Source organism: Lygodium microphyllum, chromosome 14 (genome assembly GCF_053477565.2).
Source record: "Lygodium microphyllum isolate KBCC chromosome 14, Lygodium_microphyllum_v1.1.10, whole genome shotgun sequence".
Lineage (NCBI taxonomy): Eukaryota > Viridiplantae > Streptophyta > Polypodiopsida > Schizaeales > Lygodiaceae > Lygodium > Lygodium microphyllum.
Window position 1 is genome coordinate 298,156 of NC_141148.1, and position 27,427 is coordinate 325,582.

The following is a 27,427-nucleotide window of genomic DNA, read 5'->3' on the forward strand; positions in this document are numbered from 1 at the left end:
GGTATTGTCTGAAAATTCAACCAACCCGGTAGCAAAGCTTTAAGTTCGAGGCGTGCGGGGCCCGGGCTGAAGGCCAAGATATATCAACGGGGGGGCCGTGTGCGCGAAAGTTATATTTCTGTCTTTAAATGGGATCGAGGTATTGTCTGAAAATTCAACCAACCCGGTAGCAAAGCTTTAAGTTCGAGGCGTGCGGGGCCCGGGCTGAAGGCCAAGATATATCAACGGGGGGGCCGTGTGCGCGAAAGTTATATTTCTGTCTTTAAATGGGATCGAGGTATTGTCTGAAAATTCAACCAACCCGGTAGCAAAGCTTTAAGTTCGAGGCGTGCGGGGCCCGGGCTGAAGGCCAAGATATATCAACGGGGGGGCCGTGTGCGCGAAAGTTATATTTCTGTCTTTAAATGGGATCGAGGTATTGTCTGAAAATTCAACCAACCCGGTAGCAAAGCTTTAAGTTCGAGGCGTGCGGGGCCCGGGCTGAAGGCCAAGATATATCAACGGGGGGGCCGTGTGCGCGAAAGTTATATTTCTGTCTTTAAATGGGATCGAGGTATTGTCTGAAAATTCAACCAACCCGGTAGCAAAGCTTTAAGTTCGAGGCGTGCGGGGCCCGGGCTGAAGGCCAAGATATATCAACGGGGGGGCCGTGTGCGCGAAAGTTATATTTCTGTCTTTAAATGGGATCGAGGTATTGTCTGAAAATTCAACCAACCCGGTAGCAAAGCTTTAAGTTCGAGGCGTGCGGGGCCCGGGCTGAAGGCCAAGATATATCAACGGGGGGGCCGTGTGCGCGAAAGTTATATTTCTGTCTTTAAATGGGATCGAGGTATTGTCTGAAAATTCAACCAACCCGGTAGCAAAGCTTTAAGTTCGAGGCGTGCGGGGCCCGGGCTGAAGGCCAAGATATATCAACGGGGGGGCCGTGTGCGCGAAAGTTATATTTCTGTCTTTAAATGGGATCGAGGTATTGTCTGAAAATTCAACCAACCCGGTAGCAAAGCTTTAAGTTCGAGGCGTGCGGGGCCCGGGCTGAAGGCCAAGATATATCAACGGGGGGGCCGTGTGCGCGAAAGTTATATTTCTGTCTTTAAATGGGATCGAGGTATTGTCTGAAAATTCAACCAACCCGGTAGCAAAGCTTTAAGTTCGAGGCGTGCGGGGCCCGGGCTGAAGGCCAAGATATATCAACGGGGGGGCCGTGTGCGCGAAAGTTATATTTCTGTCTTTAAATGGGATCGAGGTATTGTCTGAAAATTCAACCAACCCGGTAGCAAAGCTTTAAGTTCGAGGCGTGCGGGGCCCGGGCTGAAGGCCAAGATATATCAACGGGGGGGCCGTGTGCGCGAAAGTTATATTTCTGTCTTTAAATGGGATCGAGGTATTGTCTGAAAATTCAACCAACCCGGTAGCAAAGCTTTAAGTTCGAGGCGTGCGGGGCCCGGGCTGAAGGCCAAGATATATCAACGGGGGGGCCGTGTGCGCGAAAGTTATATTTCTGTCTTTAAATGGGATCGAGGTATTGTCTGAAAATTCAACCAACCCGGTAGCAAAGCTTTAAGTTCGAGGCGTGCGGGGCCCGGGCTGAAGGCCAAGATATATCAACGGGGGGGCCGTGTGCGCGAAAGTTATATTTCTGTCTTTAAATGGGATCGAGGTATTGTCTGAAAATTCAACCAACCCGGTAGCAAAGCTTTAAGTTCGAGGCGTGCGGGGCCCGGGCTGAAGGCCAAGATATATCAACGGGGGGGCCGTGTGCGCGAAAGTTATATTTCTGTCTTTAAATGGGATCGAGGTATTGTCTGAAAATTCAACCAACCCGGTAGCAAAGCTTTAAGTTCGAGGCGTGCGGGGCCCGGGCTGAAGGCCAAGATATATCAACGGGGGGGCCGTGTGCGCGAAAGTTATATTTCTGTCTTTAAATGGGATCGAGGTATTGTCTGAAAATTCAACCAACCCGGTAGCAAAGCTTTAAGTTCGAGGCGTGCGGGGCCCGGGCTGAAGGCCAAGATATATCAACGGGGGGGCCGTGTGCGCGAAAGTTATATTTCTGTCTTTAAATGGGATCGAGGTATTGTCTGAAAATTCAACCAACCCGGTAGCAAAGCTTTAAGTTCGAGGCGTGCGGGGCCCGGGCTGAAGGCCAAGATATATCAACGGGGGGGCCGTGTGCGCGAAAGTTATATTTCTGTCTTTAAATGGGATCGAGGTATTGTCTGAAAATTCAACCAACCCGGTAGCAAAGCTTTAAGTTCGAGGCGTGCGGGGCCCGGGCTGAAGGCCAAGATATATCAACGGGGGGGCCGTGTGCGCGAAAGTTATATTTCTGTCTTTAAATGGGATCGAGGTATTGTCTGAAAATTCAACCAACCCGGTAGCAAAGCTTTAAGTTCGAGGCGTGCGGGGCCCGGGCTGAAGGCCAAGATATATCAACGGGGGGGCCGTGTGCGCGAAAGTTATATTTCTGTCTTTAAATGGGATCGAGGTATTGTCTGAAAATTCAACCAACCCGGTAGCAAAGCTTTAAGTTCGAGGCGTGCGGGGCCCGGGCTGAAGGCCAAGATATATCAACGGGGGGGCCGTGTGCGCGAAAGTTATATTTCTGTCTTTAAATGGGATCGAGGTATTGTCTGAAAATTCAACCAACCCGGTAGCAAAGCTTTAAGTTCGAGGCGTGCGGGGCCCGGGCTGAAGGCCCAGATATATCAACGGGGGGGCCGTGTGCGCGAAAGTTATATTTCTGTCTTTAAATGGGATCGAGGTATTGTCTGAAAATTCAACCAACCCGGTAGCAAAGCTTTAAGTTCGAGGCGTGCGGGGCCCGGGCTGAAGGCCCAGATATATCAACGGGGGGGCCGTGTGCGCGAAAGTTATATTTCTGTCTTTAAATGGGATCGAGGTATTGTCTGAAAATTCAACCAACCCGGTAGCAAAGCTTTAAGTTCGAGGCGTGCGGGGCCCGGGCTGAAGGCCAAGATATATCAACGGGGGGGCCGTGTGCGCGAAAGTTATATTTCTGTCTTTAAATGGGATCGAGGTATTGTCTGAAAATTCAACCAACCCGGTAGCAAAGCTTTAAGTTCGAGGCGTGCGGGGCCCGGGCTGAAGGCCAACATATATCAACGGGGGGGCCGTGTGCGCGAAAGTTATATTTCTGTCTTTAAATGGGATCGAGGTATTGTCTGAAAATTCAACCAACCCGGTAGCAAAGCTTTAAGTTCGAGGCGTGCGGGGCCCCGGCTGAAGGCCAACATATATCAACGGGGGGGCCGTGTGCGCGAAAGTTATATTTCTGTCTTTAAATGGGATCGAGGTATTGTCTGAAAATTCAACCAACCCGGTAGCAAAGCTTTAAGTTCGAGGCGTGCGGGGCCCGGGCTGAAGGCCAACATATATCAACGGGGGGGCCGTGTGCGCGAAAGTTATATTTCTGTCTTTAAATGGGATCGAGGTATTGTCTGAAAATTCAACCAACCCGGTAGCAAAGCTTTAAGTTCGAGGCGTGCGGGGCCCGGGCTGAAGGCCAACATATATCAACGGGGGGGCCGTGTGCGCGAAAGTTATATTTCTGTCTTTAAATGGGATCGAGGTATTGTCTGAAAATTCAACCAACCCGGTAGCAAAGCTTTAAGTTCGAGGCGTGCGGGGCCCGGGCTGAAGGCCAAGATATATCAACGGGGGGGCCGTGTGCGCGAAAGTTATATTTCTGTCTTTAAATGGGATCGAGGTATTGTCTGAAAATTCAACCAACCCGGTAGCAAAGCTTTAAGTTCGAGGCGTGCGGGGCCCGGGCTGAAGGCCAAGATATATCAACGGGGGGGCCGTGTGCGCGAAAGTTATATTTCTGTCTTTAAATGGGATCGAGGTATTGTCTGAAAATTCAACCAACCCGGTAGCAAAGCTTTAAGTTCGAGGCGTGCGGGGCCCGGGCTGAAGGCCAAGATATATCAACGGGGGGGCCGTGTGCGCGAAAGTTATATTTCTGTCTTTAAATGGGATCGAGGTATTGTCTGAAAATTCAACCAACCCGGTAGCAAAGCTTTAAGTTCGAGGCGTGCGGGGCCCGGGCTGAAGGCCAAGATATATCAACGGGGGGGCCGTGTGCGCGAAAGTTATATTTCTGTCTTTAAATGGGATCGAGGTATTGTCTGAAAATTCAACCAACCCGGTAGCAAAGCTTTAAGTTCGAGGCGTGCGGGGCCCGGGCTGAAGGCCAAGATATATCAACGGGGGGGCCGTGTGCGCGAAAGTTATATTTCTGTCTTTAAATGGGATCGAGGTATTGTCTGAAAATTCAACCAACCCGGTAGCAAAGCTTTAAGTTCGAGGCGTGCGGGGCCCGGGCTGAAGGCCAAGATATATCAACGGGGGGGCCGTGTGCGCGAAAGTTATATTTCTGTCTTTAAATGGGATCGAGGTATTGTCTGAAAATTCAACCAACCCGGTAGCAAAGCTTTAAGTTCGAGGCGTGCGGGGCCCGGGCTGAAGGCCCAGATATATCAACGGGGGGGCCGTGTGCGCGAAAGTTATATTTCTGTCTTTAAATGGGATCGAGGTATTGTCTGAAAATTCAACCAACCCGGTAGCAAAGCTTTAAGTTCGAGGCGTGCGGGGCCCGGGCTGAAGGCCCAGATATATCAACGGGGGGGCCGTGTGCGCGAAAGTTATATTTCTGTCTTTAAATGGGATCGAGGTATTGTCTGAAAATTCAACCAACCCGGTAGCAAAGCTTTAAGTTCGAGGCGTGCGGGGCCCGGGCTGAAGGCCCAGATATATCAACGGGGGGGCCGTGTGCGCGAAAGTTATATTTCTGTCTTTAAATGGGATCGAGGTATTGTCTGAAAATTCAACCAACCCGGTAGCAAAGCTTTAAGTTCGAGGCGTGCGGGGCCCGGGCTGAAGGCCAAGATATATCAACGGGGGGGCCGTGTGCGCGAAAGTTATATTTCTGTCTTTAAATGGGATCGAGGTATTGTCTGAAAATTCAACCAACCCGGTAGCAAAGCTTTAAGTTCGAGGCGTGCGGGGCCCGGGCTGAAGGCCCAGATATATCAACGGGGGGGCCGTGTGCGCGAAAGTTATATTTCTGTCTTTAAATGGGATCGAGGTATTGTCTGAAAATTCAACCAACCCGGTAGCAAAGCTTTAAGTTCGAGGCGTGCGGGGCCCGGGCTGAAGGCCCAGATATATCAACGGGGGGGCCGTGTGCGCGAAAGTTATATTTCTGTCTTTAAATGGGATCGAGGTATTGTCTGAAAATTCAACCAACCCGGTAGCAAAGCTTTAAGTTCGAGGCGTGCGGGGCCCGGGCTGAAGGCCAAGATATATCAACGGGGGGGCCGTGTGCGCGAAAGTTATATTTCTGTCTTTAAATGGGATCGAGGTATTGTCTGAAAATTCAACCAACCCGGTAGCAAAGCTTTAAGTTCGAGGCGTGCGGGGCCCGGGCTGAAGGCCAAGATATATCAACGGGGGGGCCGTGTGCGCGAAAGTTATATTTCTGTCTTTAAATGGGATCGAGGTATTGTCTGAAAATTCAACCAACCCGGTAGCAAAGCTTTAAGTTCGAGGCGTGCGGGGCCCGGGCTGAAGGCCAAGATATATCAACGGGGGGGCCGTGTGCGCGAAAGTTATATTTCTGTCTTTAAATGGGATCGAGGTATTGTCTGAAAATTCAACCAACCCGGTAGCAAAGCTTTAAGTTCGAGGCGTGCGGGGCCCGGGCTGAAGGCCAAGATATATCAACGGGGGGGCCGTGTGCGCGAAAGTTATATTTCTGTCTTTAAATGGGATCGAGGTATTGTCTGAAAATTCAACCAACCCGGTAGCAAAGCTTTAAGTTCGAGGCGTGCGGGGCCCGGGCTGAAGGCCAAGATATATCAACGGGGGGGCCGTGTGCGCGAAAGTTATATTTCTGTCTTTAAATGGGATCGAGGTATTGTCTGAAAATTCAACCAACCCGGTAGCAAAGCTTTAAGTTCGAGGCGTGCGGGGCCCGGGCTGAAGGCCAAGATATATCAACGGGGGGGCCGTGTGCGCGAAAGTTATATTTCTGTCTTTAAATGGGATCGAGGTATTGTCTGAAAATTCAACCAACCCGGTAGCAAAGCTTTAAGTTCGAGGCGTGCGGGGCCCGGGCTGAAGGCCAAGATATATCAACGGGGGGGCCGTGTGCGCGAAAGTTATATTTCTGTCTTTAAATGGGATCGAGGTATTGTCTGAAAATTCAACCAACCCGGTAGCAAAGCTTTAAGTTCGAGGCGTGCGGGGCCCGGGCTGAAGGCCAAGATATATCAACGGGGGGGCCGTGTGCGCGAAAGTTATATTTCTGTCTTTAAATGGGATCGAGGTATTGTCTGAAAATTCAACCAACCCGGTAGCAAAGCTTTAAGTTCGAGGCGTGCGGGGCCCGGGCTGAAGGCCAAGATATATCAACGGGGGGGCCGTGTGCGCGAAAGTTATATTTCTGTCTTTAAATGGGATCGAGGTATTGTCTGAAAATTCAACCAACCCGGTAGCAAAGCTTTAAGTTCGAGGCGTGCGGGGCCCGGGCTGAAGGCCAAGATATATCAACGGGGGGGCCGTGTGCGCGAAAGTTATATTTCTGTCTTTAAATGGGATCGAGGTATTGTCTGAAAATTCAACCAACCCGGTAGCAAAGCTTTAAGTTCGAGGCGTGCGGGGCCCGGGCTGAAGGCCAAGATATATCAACGGGGGGGCCGTGTGCGCGAAAGTTATATTTCTGTCTTTAAATGGGATCGAGGTATTGTCTGAAAATTCAACCAACCCGGTAGCAAAGCTTTAAGTTCGAGGCGTGCGGGGCCCGGGCTGAAGGCCAAGATATATCAACGGGGGGGCCGTGTGCGCGAAAGTTATATTTCTGTCTTTAAATGGGATCGAGGTATTGTCTGAAAATTCAACCAACCCGGTAGCAAAGCTTTAAGTTCGAGGCGTGCGGGGCCCGGGCTGAAGGCCAAGATATATCAACGGGGGGGCCGTGTGCGCGAAAGTTATATTTCTGTCTTTAAATGGGATCGAGGTATTGTCTGAAAATTCAACCAACCCGGTAGCAAAGCTTTAAGTTCGAGGCGTGCGGGGCCCGGGCTGAAGGCCAAGATATATCAACGGGGGGGCCGTGTGCGCGAAAGTTATATTTCTGTCTTTAAATGGGATCGAGGTATTGTCTGAAAATTCAACCAACCCGGTAGCAAAGCTTTAAGTTCGAGGCGTGCGGGGCCCGGGCTGAAGGCCAAGATATATCAACGGGGGGGGCCGTGTGCGCGAAAGTTATATTTCTGTCTTTAAATGGGATCGAGGTATTGTCTGAAAATTCAACCAACCCGGTAGCAAAGCTTTAAGTTCGAGGCGTGCGGGGCCCGGGCTGAAGGCCAAGATATATCAACGGGGGGGCCGTGTGCGCGAAAGTTATATTTCTGTCTTTAAATGGGATCGAGGTATTGTCTGAAAATTCAACCAACCCGGTAGCAAAGCTTTAAGTTCGAGGCGTGCGGGGCCCGGGCTGAAGGCCAAGATATATCAACGGGGGGGCCGTGTGCGCGAAAGTTATATTTCTGTCTTTAAATGGGATCGAGGTATTGTCTGAAAATTCAACCAACCCGGTAGCAAAGCTTTAAGTTCGAGGCGTGCGGGGCCCGGGCTGAAGGCCAAGATATATCAACGGGGGGGCCGTGTGCGCGAAAGTTATATTTCTGTCTTTAAATGGGATCGAGGTATTGTCTGAAAATTCAACCAACCCGGAAGCAAAGCTTTAAGTTCGAGGCGTGCGGGGCCCGGGCTGAAGGCCAAGATATATCAACGGGGGGGCTGTGTGCGCGAAAGTTATATTTCTATCTTTAAATGGGATCGAGGTATTGTCTGGAAATTCAACCAACCCGGTAGCAAAGCTTTAAGTTCGAGGCGTGCGGGGCCCGGGCTGAAGGCCAAGATATATCAACGGGGGGGCTGTGTGCGCGAAAGTTATATTTCTATCTCTAAATGGGATCGAGGTATTGTCTGGAAATTCAACCAACCCGGTAGCAAAGCTTTAAGTTCGAGGCGTGCGGGCCCCGGGCTGAAGGCCAAGATATATCAACGGGGGGGCTGTGTGCGCGAAAGTTATATTTCTATCTCTAAATGGGATCGAGGTATTGTCTGGAAATTCAACCAACCCGGTAGCAAAGCTTTAAGTTCGAGGCGTGCGGGGCCCGGGCTGAAGGCCAAGATATATCAACGGGGGGGCTGTGTGCGCGAAAGTTATATTTCTATCTCTAAATGGGATCGAGGTATTGTCTGAAAATTCAACCAACCCGGTAGCAAAGCTTTAAGTTCGAGGCGTGCGGGGCCCGGGCTGAAGGCCAAGATATATCAACGGGGGGGCTGTGTGCGCGAAAGTTATATTTCTATCTCTAAATGGGATCGAGGTATTGTCTGAAAATTCAACCAACCCGGTAGCAAAGCTTTAAGTTCGAGGCGTGCGGGGCCCGGGCTGAAGGCCAAGATATATCAACGGGGGGGCTGTGTGCGCGAAAGTTATATTTCTATGTCTAAATGGGATCGAGGTATTGTCTGAAAATTCAACCAACCCGGTAGCAAAGCTTTAAGTTCGAGGCGTGCGGGGCCCGGGCTGAAGGCCAAGATATATCAACGGGGGGGCTGTGTGCGCGAAAGTTATATTTCTATCTTTAAATGGGATCGAGGTATTGTCTGAAAATTCAACCAACCCGGTAGCAAAGCTTTAAGTTCGAGGCGTGCGGGGCCCGGGCTGAAGGCCAAGATATATCAACGGGGGGGCTGTGTGCGCGAAAGTTATATTTCTATCTTTAAATGGGATCGAGGTATTGTCTGAAAATTCAACCAACCCGGTAGCAAAGCTTTAAGTTCGAGGCGTGCGGGGCCCGGGCTGAAGGCCAAGATATATCAACGGGGGGGCTGTGTGCGCGAAAGTTATATTTCTATCTTTAAATGGGATCGAGGTATTGTCTGAAAATTCAACCAACCCGGTAGCAAAGCTTTAAGTTCGAGGCGTGCGGGGCCCGGGCTGAAGGCCAAGATATATCAACGGGGGGGCTGTGTGCGCGAAAGTTATATTTCTATCTTTAAATGGGATCGAGGTATTGTCTGAAAATTCAACCAACCCGGTAGCAAAGCTTTAAGTTCGAGGCGTGCGGGGCCCGGGCTGAAGGCCAAGATATATCAACGGGGGGGCTGTGTGCGCGAAAGTTATATTTCTATCTTTAAATGGGATCGAGGTATTGTCTGAAAATTCAACCAACCCGGTAGCAAAGCTTTAAGTTCGAGGCGTGCGGGGCCCGGGCTGAAGGCCAAGATATATCAACGGGGGGGCTGTGTGCGCGAAAGTTATATTTCTATCTTTAAATGGGATCGAGGTATTGTCTGAAAATTCAACCAACCCGGTAGCAAAGCTTTAAGTTCGAGGCGTGCGGGGCCCGGGCTGAAGGCCAAGATATATCAACGGGGGGGCTGTGTGCGCGAAAGTTATATTTCTATCTTTAAATGGGATCGAGGTATTGTCTGGAAATTCAACCAACCCGGTAGCAAAGCTTTAAGTTCGAGGCGTGCGGGGCCCGGGCTGAAGGCCAAGATATATCAACGGGGGGGCTGTGTGCGCGAAAGTTATATTTCTATCTTTAAATGGGATCGAGGTATTGTCTGGAAATTCAACCAACCCGGTAGCAAAGCTTTAAGTTCGAGGCGTGCGGGGCCCGGGCTGAAGGCCAAGATATATCAACGGGGGGGCTGTGTGCGCGAAAGTTATATTTCTATCTCTAAATGGGATCGAGGTATTGTCTGGAAATTCAACCAACCCGGTAGCAAAGCTTTAAGTTCGAGGCGTGCGGGGCCCGGGCTGAAGGCCAAGATATATCAACGGGGGGGCTGTGTGCGCGAAAGTTATATTTCTATCTCTAAATGGGATCGAGGTATTGTCTGGAAATTCAACCAACCCGGTAGCAAAGCTTTAAGTTCGAGGCGTGCGGGGCCCGGGCTGAAGGCCAAGATATATCAACGGGGGGGCTGTGTGCGCGAAAGTTATATTTCTATCTCTAAATGGGATCGAGGTATTGTCTGGAAATTCAACCAACCCGGTAGCAAAGCTTTAAGTTCGAGGCGTGCGGGGCCCGGGCTGAAGGCCAAGATATATCAACGGGGGGGCTGTGTGCGCGAAAGTTATATTTCTATCTCTAAATGGGATCGAGGTATTGTCTGGAAATTCAACCAACCCGGTAGCAAAGCTTTAAGTTCGAGGCGTGCGGGGCCCGGGCTGAAGGCCAAGATATATCAACGGGGGGGCTGTGTGCGCGAAAGTTATATTTCTATCTCTAAATGGGATCGAGGTATTGTCTGGAAATTCAACCAACCCGGTAGCAAAGCTTTAAGTTCGAGGCGTGCGGGGCCCGGGCTGAAGGCCAAGATATATCAACGGGGGGGCTGTGTGCGCGAAAGTTTTATTTCTATCTTTAAATGGGATCGAGGTATTGTCTGGAAATTCAACCAACCCGGTAGCAAAGCTTTAAGTTCGAGGCGTGCGGGGACCGGGCTGAAGGCCAAGATATATCAACGGGGGGGCTGTGTTCGCGAAAGTTATATTTCTGTCTTTAAATGGGATCGAGGTATTGTCTGAAAATTCAACCAACCCGGTAGCAAAGCTTTAAGTTCGAGGCGTGAGGGGCCCGGGCTGAAGGCCAAGATATATCAACGGGGGGGCTGTGTGCGCGAAAGTTATATTTCTGTCTTTAAATGGGATCGAGGTATTGTCTGGAAATTCAACCAACCCGGTAGCAAAGCTTTAAGTTCGAGGCGTGCGGGGCCCGGGCTGAAGGCCAAGATATATCAACGGGGGGGCTGTGTGCGCGAAAGTTATATTTCTGTCTTTAAATGGGATCGAGGTATTGTCTGGAAATTCAACCAACCCGGTAGCAAAGCTTTAAGTTCGAGGCGTGCGGGGCCCGGGCTGAAGGCCAAGATATATCAACGGGGGGGCTGTGTGCGCGAAAGTTATATTTCTGTCTTTAAATGGGATCGAGGTATTGTCTGGAAATTCAACCAACCCGGTAGCAAAGCTTTAAGTTCGAGGCGTGCGGGGCCCGGGCTGAAGGCCAAGATATATCAACGGGGGGGCTGTGTGCGCGAAAGTTATATTTCTATCTTTAAATGGGATCGAGGTATTGTCTGGAAATTCAACCAACCCGGTAGCAAAGCTTTAAGTTCGAGGCGTGCGGGGCCCGGGCTGAAGGCCAAGATATATCAACGGGGGGGCTGTGTGCGCGAAAGTTATATTTCTATCTTTAAATGGGATCGAGGTATTGTCTGGAAATTCAACCAACCCGGTAGCAAAGCTTTAAGTTCGAGGCGTGCGGGGCCCGGGCTGAAGGCCAAGATATATCAACGGGGGGGCTGTGTGCGCGAAAGTTATATTTCTATCTTTAAATGGGATCGAGGTATTGTCTGGAAATTCAACCAACCCGGTAGCAAAGCTTTAAGTTCGAGGCGTGCGGGGCCCGGGCTGAAGGCCAAGATATATCAACGGGGGGGCTGTGTGCGCGAAAGTTATATTTCTGTCTCTAAATGGGATCGAGGTATTGTCTGGAAATTCAACCAACCCGGTAGCAAAGCTTTAAGTTCGAGGCGTGCGGGGCCCGGGCTGAAGGCCAAGATATATCAACGGGGGGGCTGTGTGCGCGAAAGTTATATTTCTATCTCTAAATGGGATCGAGGTATTGTCTGGAAATTCAACCAACCCGGTAGCAAAGCTTTAAGTTCGAGGCGTGCGGGGCCCGGGCTGAAGGCCAAGATATATCAACGGGGGGGCTGTGTGCGCGAAAGTTATATTTCTATCTCTAAATGGGATCGAGGTATTGTCTGGAAATTCAACCAACCCGGTAGCAAAGCTTTAAGTTCGAGGCGTGCGGGGCCCGGGCTGAAGGCCAAGATATATCAACGGGGGGGCTGTGTGCGCGAAAGTTATATTTCTATCTCTAAATGGGATCGAGGTATTGTCTGGAAATTCAACCAACCCGGTAGCAAAGCTTTAAGTTCGAGGCGTGCGGGGCCCGGGCTGAAGGCCAAGATATATCAACGGGGGGGCTGTGTGCGCGCGCGAAAGTTATATTTCTATCTTTAAATGGGATCGAGGTATTGTCTGGAAATTCAACCAACCCGGTAGCAAAGCTTTAAGTTCGAGGCGTGCGGGGCCCGGGCTGAAGGCCAAGATATATCAACGGGGGGGCTGTGTGCGCGAAAGTTATATTTCTATCTTTAAATGGGATCGAGGTATTGTCTGGAAATTCAACCAACCCGGTAGCAAAGCTTTAAGTTCGAGGCGTGCGGGGCCCGGGCTGAAGGCCAAGATATATCAACGGGGGGGCTGTGTGCGCGAAAGTTATATTTCTATCTTTAAATGGGATCGAGGTATTGTCTGGAAATTCAACCAACCCGGTAGCAAAGCTTTAAATTCGAGGCGTGCGGGGCCCGGGCTGAAGGCCAAGATATATCAACGGGGGGGCTGTGTGCGCGAAAGTTATATTTCTATCTTTAAATGGGATCGAGGTATTGTCTGGAAATTCAACCAACCCGGAAGCAAAGCTTTAAGTTCGAGGCGTGCGGGGCCCGGGCTGAAGGCCAAGATATATCAACGGGGGGGCTGTGTGCGCGAAAGTTATATTTCTATCTTTAAATGGGATCGAGGTATTGTCTGGAAATTCAACCAACCCGGTAGCAAAGCTTTAAGTTCGAGGCGTGCGGGGCCCGGGCTGAAGGCCAAGATATATCAACGGGGGGGCTGTGTGCGCGAAAGTTATATTTCTATCTCTAAATGGGATCGAGGTATTGTCTGGAAATTCAACCAACCCGGTAGCAAAGCTTTAAGTTCGAGGCGTGCGGGGCCCGGGCTGAAGGCCAAGATATATCAACGGGGGGGCTGTGTGCGCGAAAGTTATATTTCTATCTCTAAATGGGATCGAGGTATTGTCTGGAAATTCAACCAACCCGGTAGCAAAGCTTTAAGTTCGAGGCGTGCGGGGCCCGGGCTGAAGGCCAAGATATATCAACGGGGGGGCTGTGTGCGCGAAAGTTATATTTCTATCTTTAAATGGGATCGAGGTATTGTCTGGAAATTCAACGAACCCGGTAGCAAAGCTTTAAGTTCGAGGCGTGCGGGGCCCGGGCTGAAGGCCAAGATATATCAACGGGGGGGCTGTGTGCGCGAAAGTTATATTTCTATCTTTAAATGGGATCGAGGTATTGTCTGGAAATTCAACCAACCCGGTAGCAAAGCTTTAAGTTCGAGGCGTGCGGGGCCCGGGCTGAAGGCCAAGATATATCAACGGGGGGGTTGTGTGCGCGAAAGTTATATTTCTATCTCTAAATGGGATCGAGGTATTGTCTGGAAATTCAACCAACCCGGTAGCAAAGCTTTAAGTTCGAGGCGTGCGGGGCCCGGGCTGAAGGCCAAGATATATCAACGGGGGGGCTGTGTGCGCGAAAGTTATATTTCTATCTCTAAATGGGATCGAGGTATTGTCTGGAAATTCAACCAACCCGGTAGCAAAGCTTTAAGTTCGAGGCGTGCGGGGCCCGGGCTGAAGGCCAAGATATATCAACGGGGGGGCTGTGTGCGCGAAAGTTATATTTCTATCTTTAAATGGGATCGAGGTATTGTCTGGAAATTCAACCAACCCGGTAGCAAAGCTTTAAGTTCGAGGCGTGCGGGGCCCGGGCTGAAGGCCAAGATATATCAACGGGGGGGCTGTGTGCGCGAAAGTTATATTTCTATCTTTAAATGGGATCGAGGTATTGTCTGGAAATTCAACCAACCCGGTAGCAAAGCTTTAAGTTCGAGGCGTGCGGGGCCCGGGCTGAAGGCCAAGATATATCAACGGGGGGGCTGTGTGCGCGAAAGTTATATTTCTATCTTTAAATGGGATCGAGGTATTGTCTGGAAATTCAACCAACCCGGTAGCAAAGCTTTAAGTTCGAGGCGTGCGGGGCCCGGGCTGAAGGCCAAGATATATCAACGGGGGGGCTGTGTGCGCGAAAGTTATATTTCTATCTTTAAATGGGATCGAGGTATTGTCTGGAAATTCAACCAACCCGGTAGCAAAGCTTTAAGTTCGAGGCGTGCGGGGCCCGGGCTGAAGGCCAAGATATATCAACGGGGGGGCTGTGTGCGCGAAAGTTATATTTCTATCTTTAAATGGGATCGAGGTATTGTCTGGAAATTCAACCAACCTGGTAGCAAAGCTTTAAGTTCGAGGCGTGCGGGGCCCGGGCTGAAGGCCAAGATATATCAACGGGGGGGCTGTGTGCGCGAAACTTATATTTCTATCTTTAAATGGGATCGAGGTATTGTCTGGAAATTCAACCAACCCGGTAGCAAAGCTTTAAGTTCGAGGCGTGCGGGGCCCGGGCTGAAGGCCAAGATATATCAACGGGGGGGCTGTGTGCGCGAAAGTTATATTTCTATCTTTAAATGGGATCGAGGTATTGTCTGGAAATTCAACCAACCCGGTAGCAAAGCTTTAAGTTCGAGGCGTGCGGGGCCCGGGCTGAAGGCCAAGATATATCAACGGGGGGGCTGTGTGCGCGAAAGTTATATTTCTATCTTTAAATGGGATCGAGGTATTGTCTGGAAATTCAACCAACCCGGTAGCAAAGCTTTAAGTTCGAGGCGTGCGGGGCCCGGGCTGAAGGCCAAGATATATCAACGGGGGGGCTGTGTGCGCGAAAGTTATATTTCTATCTCTAAATGGGATCGAGGTATTGTCTGGAAATTCAACCAACCCGGTAGCAAAGCTTTAAGTTCGAGGCGTGCGGGGCCCGGGCTGAAGGCCAAGATATATCAACGGGGGGGCTGTGTGCGCGAAAGTTATATTTCTATCTCTAAATGGGATCGAGGTATTGTCTGGAAATTCAACCAACCCGGTAGCAAAGCTTTAAGTTCGAGGCGTGCGGGGCCCGGGCTGAAGGCCAAGATATATCAACGGGGGGGCTGTGTGCGCGAAAGTTATATTTCTATCTCTAAATGGGATCGAGGTATTGTCTGGAAATTCAACCAACCCGGTAGCAAAGCTTTAAGTTCGAGGCGTGCGGGGCCCGGGCTGAAGGCCAAGATATATCAACGGGGGGGCTGTGTGCGCGAAAGTTATATTTCTATCTCTAAATGGGATCGAGGTATTGTCTGGAAATTCAACCAACCCGGTAGCAAAGCTTTAAGTTCGAGGCGTGCGGGGCCCGGGCTGAAGGCCAAGATATATCAACGGGGGGGCTGTGTGCGCGAAAGTTATATTTCTATCTCTAAATGGGATCGAGGTATTGTCTGAAAATTCAACCAACCCGGTAGCAAAGCTTTAAGTTCGAGGCGTGCGGGGCCCGGGCTGAAGGCCAAGATATATCAACGGGGGGGCTGTGTGCGCGAAAGTTATATTTCTATCTTTAAATGGGATCGAGGTATTGTCTGAAAATTCAACCAACCCGGTAGCAAAGCTTTAAGTTCGAGGCGTGCGGGGCCCGGGCTGAAGGCCAAGATATATCAACGGGGGGGCTGTGTGCGCGAAAGTTATATTTCTATGTCTAAATGGGATCGAGGTATTGTCTGAAAATTCAACCAACCCGGTAGCAAAGCTTTAAGTTCGAGGCGTGCGGGGCCCGGGCTGAAGGCCAAGATATATCAACGGGGGGGCTGTGTGCGCGAAAGTTATATTTCTATCTTTAAATGGGATCGAGGTATTGTCTGAAAATTCAACCAACCCGGTAGCAAAGCTTTAAGTTCGAGGCGTGCGGGGCCCGGGCTGAAGGCCAAGATATATCAACGGGGGGGCTGTGTGCGCGAAAGTTATATTTCTATCTTTAAATGGGATCGAGGTATTGTCTGAAAATTCAACCAACCCGGTAGCAAAGCTTTAAGTTCGAGGCGTGCGGGGCCCGGGCTGAAGGCCAAGATATATCAACGGGGGGGCTGTGTGCGCGAAAGTTATATTTCTATCTTTAAATGGGATCGAGGTATTGTCTGAAAATTCAACCAACCCGGTAGCAAAGCTTTAAGTTCGAGGCGTGCGGGGCCCGGGCTGAAGGCCAAGATATATCAACGGGGGGGCTGTGTGCGCGAAAGTTATATTTCTATCTTTAAATGGGATCGAGGTATTGTCTGAAAATTCAACCAACCCGGTAGCAAAGCTTTAAGTTCGAGGCGTGCGGGGCCCGGGCTGAAGGCCAAGATATATCAACGGGGGGGCTGTGTGCGCGAAAGTTATATTTCTATCTTTAAATGGGATCGAGGTATTGTCTGGAAATTCAACCAACCCGGTAGCAAAGCTTTAAGTTCGAGGCGTGCGGGGCCCGGGCTGAAGGCCAAGATATATCAACGGGGGGGCTGTGTGCGCGAAAGTTATATTTCTATCTTTAAATGGGATCGAGGTATTGTCTGGAAATTCAACCAACCCGGTAGCAAAGCTTTAAGTTCGAGGCGTGCGGGGCCCGGGCTGAAGGCCAAGATATATCAACGGGGGGGCTGTGTGCGCGAAAGTTATATTTCTATCTTTAAATGGGATCGAGGTATTGTCTGGAAATTCAACCAACCCGGTAGCAAAGCTTTAAGTTCGAGGCGTGCGGGGCCCGGGCTGAAGGCCAAGATATATCAACGGGGGGGCTGTGTGCGCGAAAGTTATATTTCTATCTTTAAATGGGATCGAGGTATTGTCTGGAAATTCAACCAACCCGGTAGCAAAGCTTTAAGTTCGAGGCGTGCGGGGCCCGGGCTGAAGGCCAAGATATATCAACGGGGGGGCTGTTTGCGCGAAAGTTATATTTCTATCTTTAAATGGGATCGAGGTATTGTCTGGAAATTCAACCAACCCGGTAGCAAAGCTTTAAGTTCGAGGCGTGCGGGGCCCGGGCTGAAGGCCAAGATATATCAACGGGGGGGCTGTGTGCGCGAAAGTTATATTTCTATCTCTAAATGGGATCGAGGTATTGTCTGGAAATTCAACCAACCCGGTAGCAAAGCTTTAAGTTCGAGGCGTGCGGGGCCCGGGCTGAAGGCCAAGATATATCAACGGGGGGGCTGTGTGCGCGAAAGTTATATTTCTATCTCTAAATGGGATCGAGGTATTGTCTGGAAATTCAACCAACCCGGTAGCAAAGCTTTAAGTTCGAGGCGTGCGGGGCCCGGGCTGAAGGCCAAGATATATCAACGGGGGGGCTGTGTGCGCGAAAGTTATATTTCTATCTCTAAATGGGATCGAGGTATTGTCTGGAAATTCAACCAACCCGGTAGCAAAGCTTTAAGTTCGAGGCGTGCGGGGCCCGGGCTGAAGGCCAAGATATATCAACGGGGGGGCTGTGTGCGCGAAAGTTATATTTCTATCTCTAAATGGGATCGAGGTATTGTCTGAAAATTCAACCAACCCGGTAGCAAAGCTTTAAGTTCGAGGCGTGCGGGGCCCGGGCTGAAGGCCAAGATATATCAACGGGGGGGCTGTGTGCGCGAAAGTTATATTTCTATCTCTAAATGGGATCGAGGTATTGTCTGAAAATTCAACCAACCCGGTAGCAAAGCTTTAAGTTCGAGGCGTGCGGGGCCCGGGCTGAAGGCCAAGATATATCAACGGGGGGGCTGTGTGCGCGAAAGTTATATTTCTATCTCTAAATGGGATCGAGGTATTGTCTGAAAATTCAACCAACCCGGTAGCAAAGCTTTAAGTTCGAGGCGTGCGGGGCCCGGGCTGAAGGCCAAGATATATCAACGGGGGGGCTGTGTGCGCGAAAGTTATATTTCTATCTTTAAATGGGATCGAGGTATTGTCTGAAAATTCAACCAACCCGGTAGCAAAGCTTTAAGTTCGAGGCGTGCGGGGCCCGGGCTGAAGGCCAAGATATATCAACGGGGGGGCTGTGTGCGCGAAAGTTATATTTCTATCTTTAAATGGGATCGAGGTATTGTCTGAAAATTCAACCAACCCGGTAGCAAAGCTTTAAGTTCGAGGCGTGCGGGGCCCGGGCTGAAGGCCAAGATATATCAACGGGGGGGCTGTGTGCGCGAAAGTTATATTTCTATCTTTAAATGGGATCGAGGTATTGTCTGGAAATTCAACCAACCCGGTAGCAAAGCTTTAAGTTCGAGGCGTGCGGGGCCCGGGCTGAAGGCCAAGATATATCAACGGGGGGGCTGTGTGCGCGAAAGTTATATTTCTATCTTTAAATGGGATCGAGGTATTGTCTGGAAATTCAACCAACCCGGTAGCAAAGCTTTAAGTTCGAGGCGTGCGGGGCCCGGGCTGAAGGCCAAGATATATCAACGGGGGGGCTGTGTGCGCGAAAGTTATATTTCTATCTTTAAATGGGATCGAGGTATTGTCTGGAAATTCAACCAACCCGGTAGCAAAGCTTTAAGTTCGAGGCGTGCGGGGCCCGGGCTGAAGGCCAAGATATATCAACGGGGGGGCTGTGTGCGCGAAAGTTATATTTCTATCTTTAAATGGGATCGAGGTATTGTCTGGAAATTCAACCAACCCGGTAGCAAAGCTTTAAGTTCGAGGCGTGCGGGGCCCGGGCTGAAGGCCAAGATATATCAACGGGGGGGCTGTGTGCGCGAAAGTTATATTTCTATCTTTAAATGGGATCGAGGTATTGTCTGGAAATTCAACCAACCCGGTAGCAAAGCTTTAAGTTCGAGGCGTGCGGGGCCCGGGCTGAAGGCCAAGATATATCAACGGGGGGGCTGTGTGCGCGAAAGTTATATTTCTATCTCTAAATGGGATCGAGGTATTGTCTGGAAATTCAACCAACCCGGTAGCAAAGCTTTAAGTTCGAGGCGTGCGGGGCCCGGGCTGAAGGCCAAGATATATCAACGGGGGGGCTGTGTGCGCGAAAGTTATATTTCTATCTCTAAATGGGATCGAGGTATTGTCTGGAAATTCAACCAACCCGGTAGCAAAGCTTTAAGTTCGAGGCGTGCGGGGCCCGGGCTGAAGGCCAAGATATATCAACGGGGGGGCTGTGTGCGCGAAAGTTATATTTCTATCTTTAAATGGGATCGAGGTATTGTCTGGAAATTCAACCAACCCGGTAGCAAAGCTTTAAGTTCGAGGCGTGCGGGGCCCGGGCTGAAGGCCAAGATATATCAACGGGGGGGCTGTGTGCGCGAAAGTTATATTTCTATCTCTAAATGGGATCGAGGTATTGTCTGGAAATTCAACCAACCCGGTAGCAAAGCTTTAAGTTCGAGGCGTGCGGGGCCCGGGCTGAAGGCCAAGATATATCAACGGGGGGGCTGTGTGCGCGAAAGTTATATTTCTATCTTTAAATGGGATCGAGGTATTGTCTGGAAATTCAACCAACCCGGTAGCAAAGCTTTAAGTTCGAGGCGTGCGGGGCCCGGGCTGAAGGCCAAGATATATCAACGGGGGGGCTGTGTGCGCGAAAGTTATATTTCTATCTTTAAATGGGATCGAGGTATTGTCTGGAAATTCAACCAACCCGGTAGCAAAGCTTTAAGTTCGAGGCGTGCGGGGCCCGGGCTGAAGGCCAAGATATATCAACGGGGGGGCTGTGTGCGCGAAAGTTATATTTCTATCTCTAAATGGGATCGAGGTATTGTCTGGAAATTCAACCAACCCGGTAGCAAAGCTTTAAGTTCGAGGCGTGCGGGGCCCGGGCTGAAGGCCAAGATATATCAACGGGGGGGCTGTGTGCGCGAAAGTTATATTTCTATCTCTAAATGGGATCGAGGTATTGTCTGGAAATTCAACCAACCCGGTAGCAAAGCTTTAAGTTCGAGGCGTGCGGGGCCCGGGCTGAAGGCCAAGATATATCAACGGGGGGGCTGTGTGCGCGAAAGTTATATTTCTATCTCTAAATGGGATCGAGGTATTGTCTGGAAATTCAACCAACCCGGTAGCAAAGCTTTAAGTTCGAGGCGTGCGGGGCCCGGGCTGAAGGCCAAGATATATCAACGGGGGGGCTGTGTGCGCGAAAGTTATATTTCTATCTTTAAATGGGATCGAGGTATTGTCTGGAAATTCAACCAACCCGGTAGCAAAGCTTTAAGTTCGAGGCGTGCGGGGCCCGGGCTGAAGGCCAAGATATATCAACGGGGGGGCTGTGTGCGCGAAAGTTATATTTCTATCTCTAAATGGGATCGAGGTATTGTCTGGAAATTCAACCAACCCGGTAGCAAAGCTTTAAGTTCGAGGCGTGCGGGGCCCGGGCTGAAGGCCAAGATATATCAACGGGGGGGCTGTGTGCGCGAAAGTTATATTTCTATCTTTAAATGGGATCGAGGTATTGTCTGAAAATTCAACCAACCCGGTAGCAAAGCTTTAAGTTCGAGGCGTGCGGGGCCCGGGCTGAAGGCCAAGATATATCAACGGGGGGGCTGTGTGCGCGAAAGTTATATTTCTATGTCTAAATGGGATCGAGGTATTGTCTGAAAATTCAACCAACCCGGTAGCAAAGCTTTAAGTTCGAGGCGTGCGGGGCCCGGGCTGAAGGCCAAGATATATCAACGGGGGGGCTGTGTGCGCGAAAGTTATATTTCTATGTCTAAATGGGATCGAGGTATTGTCTGAAAATTCAACCAACCCGGTAGCAAAGCTTTAAGTTCGAGGCGTGCGGGGCCCGGGCTGAAGGCCAAGATATATCAACGGGGGGGCTGTGTGCGCGAAAGTTATATTTCTATCTTTAAATGGGATCGAGGTATTGTCTGAAAATTCAACCAACCCGGTAGCAAAGCTTTAAGTTCGAGGCGTGCGGGGCCCGGGCTGAAGGCCAAGATATATCAACGGGGGGGCTGTGTGCGCGAAAGTTATATTTCTATCTTTAAATGGGATCGAGGTATTGTCTGAAAATTCAACCAACCCGGTAGCAAAGCTTTAAGTTCGAGGCGTGCGGGGCCCGGGCTGAAGGCCAAGATATATCAACGGGGGGGCTGTGTGCGCGAAAGTTATATTTCTATCTTTAAATGGGATCGAGGTATTGTCTGAAAATTCAACCAACCCGGTAGCAAAGCTTTAAGTTCGAGGCGTGCGGGGCCCGGGCTGAAGGCCAAGATATATCAACGGGGGGGCTGTGTGCGCGAAAGTTATATTTCTATCTTTAAATGGGATCGAGGTATTGTCTGGAAATTCAACCAACCCGGTAGCAAAGCTTTAAGTTCGAGGCGTGCGGGGCCCGGGCTGAAGGCCAAGATATATCAACGGGGGGGCTGTGTGCGCGAAAGTTATATTTCTATCTTTAAATGGGATCGAGGTATTGTCTGGAAATTCAACCAACCCGGTAGCAAAGCTTTAAGTTCGAGGCGTGCGGGGCCCGGGCTGAAGGCCAAGATATATCAACGGGGGGGCTGTGTGCGCGAAAGTTATATTTCTATCTCTAAATGGGATCGAGGTATTGTCTGGAAATTCAACCAACCCGGTAGCAAAGCTTTAAGTTCGAGGCGTGCGGGGCCCGGGCTGAAGGCCAAGATATATCAACGGGGGGGCTGTGTGCGCGAAAGTTATATTTCTATCTCTAAATGGGATCGAGGTATTGTCTGGAAATTCAACCAACCCGGTAGCAAAGCTTTAAGTTCGAGGCGTGCGGGGCCCGGGCTGAAGGCCAAGATATATCAACGGGGGGGCTGTGTGCGCGAAAGTTATATTTCTATCTCTAAATGGGATCGAGGTATTGTCTGGAAATTCAACCAACCCGGTAGCAAAGCTTTAAGTTCGAGGCGTGCGGGGCCCGGGCTGAAGGCCAAGATATATCAACGGGGGGGCTGTGTGCGCGAAAGTTATATTTCTATCTCTAAATGGGATCGAGGTATTGTCTGAAAATTCAACCAACCCGGTAGCAAAGCTTTAAGTTCGAGGCGTGCGGGGCCCGGGCTGAAGGCCAAGATATATCAACGGGGGGGCTGTGTGCGCGAAAGTTATATTTCTATCTCTAAATGGGATCGAGGTATTGTCTGGAAATTCAACCAACCCGGTAGCAAAGCTTTAAGTTCGAGGCGTGCGGGGCCCGGGCTGAAGGCCAAGATATATCAACGGGGGGGCTGTGTGCGCGAAAGTTATATTTCTATCTTTAAATGGGATCGAGGTATTGTCTGGAAATTCAACCAACCCGGTAGCAAAGCTTTAAGTTCGAGGCGTGCGGGGCCCGGGCTGAAGGCCAAGATATATCAACGGGGGGGCTGTGTGCGCGAAAGTTATATTTCTATCTTTAAATGGGATCGAGGTATTGTCTGAAAATTCAACCAACCCGGTAGCAAAGCTTTAAGTTCGAGGCGTGCGGGGCCCGGGCTGAAGGCCAAGATATATCAACGGGGGGGCTGTGTGCGCGAAAGTTATATTTCTATCTTTAAATGGGATCGAGGTATTGTCTGGAAATTCAACCAACCCGGTAGCAAAGCTTTAAGTTCGAGGCGTGCGGGGCCCGGGCTGAAGGCCAAGATATATCAACGGGGGGGCTGTGTGCGCGAAAGTTATATTTCTATCTTTAAATGGGATCGAGGTATTGTCTGGAAATTCAACCAACCCGGTAGCAAAGCTTTAAGTTCGAGGCGTGCGGGGCCCGGGCTGAAGGCCAAGATATATCAACGGGGGGGCTGTGTGCGCGAAAGTTATATTTCTATCTCTAAATGGGATCGAGGTATTGTCTGGAAATTCAACCAACCCGGTAGCAAAGCTTTAAGTTCGAGGCGTGCGGGGCCCGGGCTGAAGGCCAAGATATATCAACGGGGGGGCTGTGTGCGCGAAAGTTATATTTCTATCTCTAAATGGGATCGAGGTATTGTCTGGAAATTCAACCAACCCGGTAGCAAAGCTTTAAGTTCGAGGCGTGCGGGGCCCGGGCTGAAGGCCAAGATATATCAACGGGGGGGCTGTGTGCGCGAAAGTTATATTTCTATCTCTAAATGGGATCGAGGTATTGTCTGGAAATTCAACCAACCCGGTAGCAAAGCTTTAAGTTCGAGGCGTGCGGGGCCCGGGCTGAAGGCCAAGATATATCAACGGGGGGGCTGTGTGCGCGAAAGTTATATTTCTATCTCTAAATGGGATCGAGGTATTGTCTGGAAATTCAACCAACCCGGTAGCAAAGCTTTAAGTTCGAGGCGTGCGGGGCCCGGGCTGAAGGCCAAGATATATCAACGGGGGGGCTGTGTGCGCGAAAGTTATATTTCTATCTCTAAATGGGATCGAGGTATTGTCTGAAAATTCAACCAACCCGGTAGCAAAGCTTTAAGTTCGAGGCGTGCGGGGCCCGGGCTGAAGGCCAAGATATATCAACGGGGGGGCTGTGTGCGCGAAAGTTATATTTCTATCTTTAAATGGGATCGAGGTATTGTCTGGAAATTCAACCAACCCGGTAGCAAAGCTTTAAGTTCGAGGCGTGCGGGGCCCGGGCTGAAGGCCAAGATATATCAACGGGGGGGCTGTGTGCGCGAAAGTTATATTTCTATCTTTAAATGGGATCGAGGTATTGTCTGGAAATTCAACCAACCCGGTAGCAAAGCTTTAAGTTCGAGGCGTGCGGGGCCCGGGCTGAAGGCCAAGATATATCAACGGGGGGGCTGTGTGCGCGAAAGTTATATTTCTATCTCTAAATGGGATCGAGGTATTGTCTGGAAATTCAACCAACCCGGTAGCAAAGCTTTAAGTTCGAGGCGTGCGGGGCCCGGGCTGAAGGCCAAGATATATCAACGGGGGGGCTGTGTGCGCGAAAGTTATATTTCTATCTCTAAATGGGATCGAGGTATTGTCTGGAAATTCAACCAACCCGGTAGCAAAGCTTTAAGTTCGAGGCGTGCGGGGCCCGGGCTGAAGGCCAAGATATATCAACGGGGGGGCTGTGTGCGCGAAAGTTATATTTCTATCTCTAAATGGGATCGAGGTATTGTCTGGAAATTCAACCAACCCGGTAGCAAAGCTTTAAGTTCGAGGCGTGCGGGGCCCGGGCTGAAGGCCAAGATATATCAACGGGGGGGCTGTGTGCGCGAAAGTTATATTTCTATCTCTAAATGGGATCGAGGTATTGTCTGCAAATTCAACCAACCCGGTAGCAAAGCTTTAAGTTCGAGGCGTGCGGGGCCCGGGCTGAAGGCCAAGATATATCAACGGGGGGGCTGTGTGCGCGAAAGTTATATTTCTATCTCTAAATGGGATCGAGGTATTGTCTGAAAATTCAACCAACCCGGTAGCAAAGCTTGAAGTTCGAGGCGTGCGGGGCCCGGGCTGAAGGCCAAGATATATCAACGGGGGGGCTGTGTGCGCGAAAGTTATATTTCTATCTCTAAATGGGATCGAGGTATTGTCTGAAAATTCAACCAACCCGGTAGCAAAGCTTTAAGTTCGAGGCGTGCGGGGCCCGGGCTGAAGGCCAAGATATATCAACGGGGGGGCTGTGTGCGCGAAAGTTATATTTCTATCTTTAAATGGGATCGAGGTATTGTCTGAAAATTCAACCAACCCGGTAGCAAAGCTTTAAGTTCGAGGCGTGCGGGGCCCGGGCTGAAGGCCAAGATATATCAACGGGGGGGCTGTGTGCGCGAAAGTTATATTTCTATCTTTAAATGGGATCGAGGTATTGTCTGAAAATTCAACCAACCCGGTAGCAAAGCTTTAAGTTCGAGGCGTGCGGGGCCCGGGCTGAAGGCCAAGATATATCAACGGGGGGGCTGTGTGCGCGAAAGTTATATTTCTATCTTTAAATGGGATCGAGGTATTGTCTGAAAATTCAACCAACCCGGTAGCAAAGCTTTAAGTTCGAGGCGTGCGGGGCCCGGGCTGAAGGCCAAGATATATCAACGGGGGGGCTGTGTGCGCGAAAGTTATATTTCTATCTTTAAATGGGATCGAGGTATTGTCTGAAAATTCAACCAACCCGGTAGCAAAGCTTTAAGTTCGAGGCGTGCGGGGCCCGGGCTGAAGGCCAAGATATATCAACGGGGGGGCTGTGTGCGCGAAAGTTATATTTCTATCTTTAAATGGGATCGAGGTATTGTCTTAAAATTCAACCAACCCGGTAGCAAAGCTTTGAGTTCGAGGCGTGCGGGGCCCGGGCTGAAGGCCAAGATATATCAACGGGGGGGCTGTGTGCGCGAAAGTTATATTTCTATCTTTAAATGGGATCGAGGTATTGTCTGGAAATTCAACCAACCCGGTAGCAAAGCTTTGAGTTCGAGGCGTGCGGGGCCCGGGCTGAAGGCCAAGATATATCAACGGGGGGGCTGTGTGCGCGAAAGTTATATTTCTATCTTTAAATGGGATCGAGGTATTGTCTGGAAATTCAACCAACCCGGTAGCAAAGCTTTGAGTTCGAGGCGTGCGGGGCCCGGGCTGAAGGCCAAGATATATCAACGGGGGGGCTGTGTGCACGAAAGTTATATTTCTATCTCTAAATGGGATCGAGGTATTGTCTGGAAATTCAACCAACCCGGTAGCAAAGCTTTAAGTTCGAGGCGTGCGGGGCCCGGGCTGAAGGCCAAGATATATCAACGGGGGGGCTGTGTGCGCGAAAGTTATATTTCTATCTCTAAATGGGATCGAGGTATTGTCTGAAAATTCAACCAACCCGGTAGCAAAGCTTTAAGTTCGAGGCGTGCGGGGCCCGGGCTGAAGGCCAAGATATATCAACGGGGGGGCTGTGTGCGTGAAAGTTATATTTCTATCTCTAAATGGGATCGAGGTATTGTCTGAAAATTCAACCAACCCGGTAGCAAAGCTTTAAGTTCGAGGCGTGCGGGGCCCGGGCTGAAGGCCAAGATATATCAACGGGGGGGCTGTGTGCGCGAAAGTTATATTTCTATCTCTAAATGGGATCGAGGTATTGTCTGAAAATTCAACCAACCCGGTAGCAAAGCTTTAAGTTCGAGGCGTGCGGGGCCCGGGCTGAAGGCCAAGATATATCAACGGGGGGGCTGTGTGCGCGAAAGTTATATTTCTATCTCTAAATGGGATCGAGGTATTGTCTGAAAATTCAACCAACCCGGTAGCAAAGCTTCAAGTTCGAGGCGTGCGGGGCCCGGGCTGAAGGCCAAGATATATCAACGGGGGGGCTGTGTGCGCGAAAGTTATATTTCTATCTTTAAATGGGATCGAGGTATTGTCTGAAAATTCAACCAACCCGGTAGCAAAGCTTCAAGTTCGAGGCGTGCGGGGCCCGGGCTGAAGGCCAAGATATATCAACGGGGGGGCTGTGTGCGCGAAAGTTATATTTCTATCTTTAAATGGGATCGAGGTATTGTCTGAAAATTCAACCAACCCGGTAGCAAAGCTTCAAGTTCGAGGCGTGCGGGGCCCGGGCTGAAGGCCAAGATATATCAACGGGGGGGCTGTGTGCGCGAAAGTTATATTTCTATCTTTAAATGGGATCGAGGTATTGTCTGAAAATTCAACCAACCCGGTAGCAAAGCTTCAAGTTCGAGGCGTGCGGGGCCCGGGCTGAAGGCCAAGATATATCAACGGGGGGGCTGTGTGCGCGAAAGTTATATTTCTATCTTTAAATGGGATCGAGGTATTGTCTGAAAATTCAACCAACCCGGTAGCAAAGCTTTAAGTTCGAGGCGTGCGGGGCCCGGGCTGAAGGCCAAGATATATCAACGGGGGGGCTGTGTGCGCGAAAGTTATATTTCTATCTTTAAATGGGATCGAGGTATTGTCTGAAAATTCAACCAACCCGGTAGCAAAGCTTTAAGTTCGAGGCGTGCGGGGCCCGGGCTGAAGGCCAAGACATATCAACGGGGGGGCTGTGTGCGCGAAAGTTATATTTCTATCTTTAAATGGGATCGAGGTATTGTCTGAAAATTCAACCAACCCGGTAGCAAAGCTTTAAGTTCGAGGCGTGCGGGGCCCGGGCTGAAGGCCAAGATATATCAACGGGGGGGCTGTGTGCGCGAAAGTTATATTTCTATCTTTAAATGGGATCGAGGTATTGTCTGAAAATTCAACCAACCCGGTAGCAAAGCTTTAAGTTCGAGGCGTGCGGGGCCCGGGCTGAAGGCCAAGATATATCAACGGGGGGGCTGTGTGCGCGAAAGTTATATTTCTATCTTTAAATGGGATCGAGGTATTGTCTGAAAATTCAACCAACCCGGTAGCAAAGCTTTAAGTTCGAGGCGTGCGGGGCCCGGGCTGAAGGCCAAGATATATCAACGGGGGGGCTGTGTGCGCGAAAGTTATATTTCTATCTTTAAATGGGATCGAGGTATTGTCTGGAAATTCAACCAACCCGGTAGCAAAGCTTTAAGTTCGAGGCGTGCGGGGCCCGGGCTGAAGGCCAAGATATATCAACGGGGGGGCTGTGTGCGCGAAAGTTATATTTCTATCTCTAAATGGGATCGAGGTATTGTCTGGAAATTCAACCAACCCGGTAGTAAAGCTTTAAGTTCGAGGCGTGCGGGGCCCGGGCTGAAGGCCAAGATATATCAACGGGGGGGCTG